The sequence below is a fragment of the Elephantulus edwardii genome, unplaced genomic scaffold (assembly GCF_000299155.1).
Source record: "Elephantulus edwardii isolate Elephantulus edwardi_28Jun2011 unplaced genomic scaffold, EleEdw1.0 scaffold00169, whole genome shotgun sequence".
In the NCBI taxonomy this organism is placed as follows: domain Eukaryota; kingdom Metazoa; phylum Chordata; class Mammalia; order Macroscelidea; family Macroscelididae; genus Elephantulus; species Elephantulus edwardii.
Genome location: NW_006399919.1, coordinates 6,734,908 through 6,737,838, shown reverse-complemented (window position 1 = coordinate 6,737,838; position 2,931 = coordinate 6,734,908).

Below are 2,931 nucleotides of genomic sequence, written 5' to 3'. Positions count from 1 at the left end.
CAGCAGCCGAAGCGGAGAATCCAAGAGAGATGTGAAGCAATGTTTACTGGTGACTGTTCTGTTGCAGAGTCAGAGCTAGGGAGCTTTTGTCCAAAGACGCTGGAGGAATTTGGGGAGTAGAGTGGAAGGAGAGGTGGGAGACAGGAGAAAGATTAATTGGAAGGATTGAGAGAGCTTCGTAACATTGACCTGAGGACCTGCTGCTGAAGGGTAAAGGATCTACAAAGCCTAAGAAGCTGCCTCAAATGAAGAATTATATCATATGCTCAACATAAAGTATGACCTGATCTGTTAATTTTCCTAATAAAACCTATAATCACGAGTATGGTTCTGTGAATTTTATGTGACCGTTGCAATGAATTATCCAACCTAACAGCAGTGAGAACACTAGGAGGGATAGTTTGTGTTTTAACTGGTAGGATAAGGTGTAGCAACATGGGGACAGGCCAGACCTCATGAGAACTGGTTACATGCTATGGATGCTGTGAATGGAGACAGTTCTCCTTTGTGGATTCAGCAGAGCTCAGATGCATCTGTCTTTCTCCACACCTGCTTACAGATGGATAGGTTTGGAACTAAGAATACGTCTTGCTCCAGGCACCAGGCTACCCAGACAAGATTCTATCTTTCTTTAATCTCTGCAATGCTTCTTGGAAGGTGTTATTCATAGAAAATTTCTCTAACTTTGTTAGACTTGTTCATCCAAGAGACACTAACAATAAAATGAGTGTACTGCTAGCTAGTAAATATGCTCAGAGCACTATTTCTGTTTAAAGCATTGCGTTCACAATGAGATATCATCTCACCTCAGCAGCAATTGCCAAGTTCAATAAGACAGAAAACAACACATACTGGAGAGGTTGTAGAGCAACTGGAACTCTTATATAGTGCTGGTGGGAATGTAAAATAGTGCTACCACTATGGAAAGCATTTTGGCGTTCTCTTAGAAAGTTGGGAATCAAAGTGTCATTTGATTCACAATCTCATTATTAAGTATTTATCGTGAAGAAAATAAGGGCTGTGACAGGAAATGATAGATGCACTCGTGTGTATTGCAGCATACTTTATAATAGCAAAGAGTTGGAAACAATCCAAGTGTCTACCAACAAATAAAGGGAGAAATACATTTACTCTATGACTCAATGCAAAAAGGCTGTAGGCAGCCTGGGGGAAGCCAAGACTGATCTCATAACTTCACAAAGGGGAATAGTTTCTATTAACAACATTCTCATAAGATCAGATATGGTTTCCACACTCTTGCTTTTACAAATTCCAACACCTAGTTTACTACTTGGAAGCAGGAGTGGCACCCAATTCCAAAACAACATGCCTCTGGAGACTCTATGAACTGAGAAATGACGATAGTTATAGAAAGGCTTCAGGTCTTTTGGCCATAGGGTTGATAGGAGTGGTGCTCGACTCAACAGCAATCAATAACAACAACAATTTACTACTGGGTCCAAAATCTATTGGAATACTATTTTTGACCTCACAAGTAATAAATAGGGTTTGTTGGAGAAGTTAACAAGTTACAATTTGGGTTGTTAGCAAGACAATAATTCATCAGACAGCTTCCAGGTGTGCTTACAGACTCTCCAGTTCCCAACCTTGCAGCTTTAGGCCGGTGTTATGAAACTCCTCTGATATTATTGTTGTGGCTATGTGATACTGAGTTGAGTACCATTAACGGTGATTTTATGAACAACAGATCTCAACTTTGCTGAATCTTTCTCACCATCTTGTCATCCTCAAACCCACTGTGGTATTCATTGTGCCAATCTATCTTGTTGAGAGTCTTACTCTGTTTTTTTTTGCTGACCCTACCCATTTCCCAGGATGATCTATCACTCCAAGAACTGGTTCCTTCTGAAAATATTCTCAAAGAAAGTGAGACCAAGTTTCATCATCTTTGCCTCTAAGGAGCACCTATTTCAGGACAAAGTTGTTTGTTCTTTTGACAGTTCATGGTATATTCAATACTCTTCACCAATACCACAACTCAAAGGTCTTCTTTAATCTTATTTATTCAAGCTTCAGACATAAAGAAGCAATTGAAAATATCATGGCTAGGATCAGACTCACCTTAGTCTTTAAACTAACATCTTTGCTCTTGAAAACTTTGGAGAGACCCTTGAGAGCAGATTTCTCCAGTCAATGTGTCTTATGATTTCTTGACTACTGCTACCATGAGTGTTGATTTTGGATCCAAGCAAAAGAAAATAATTGACAACCTCAATCTTTTCCCATATGTAATGAGGTTGCCTATTGTTCCAGTGGTGAGAATTTTTGCTTTCTTGATGTTTAGATATAACTTATTTTGAAGGCTGTAGCTTTTGATCTTCTGCACTAAGTGCTTCATGTCATCTGCACTTTCTGAAAGCAAGGTTATGTTATCTGTGTAAAGCAATTCAAGTTGGATTCAGAAGAGGCTGTGACACCAGAGATATAATTGCTGATTAGATGGTTCTGACTAAAAGCAGAGAATATCAGAAATATATTTAATTGTATTTTATTGATTATACAAAGGAATTTGATTGAGAGGATCAAAATAAATTATGGCTAACCTTGAGAGAAATGAGAATCCAAGAATACTTAATTGTGTTCATGAGAAACTTATACATAAGACAAAAAGTAGTTATCTAAACAGAACAAGGGAGCACTGGACAGTTTAAAATCAGGAGAGGTATACATCAGGGTACTATCCTTTCTCCATACATATTCAATCTGTATGTAAAGTAAATCATTAAGAAGCTGAAAAAGCACACCCATGTTTACTGTGGCTTTGTTCACAATAGCAAGAAGTTGGAAACAACCTAAGTGCCCATCAACAAACGAATGGATAGAGAAGCTGTGGTATATTCACACAATAGAATACTACGCTGCATTGAAAAACAAGGAACTCAAGCAATATTATTCAAAATGGGTAACCCT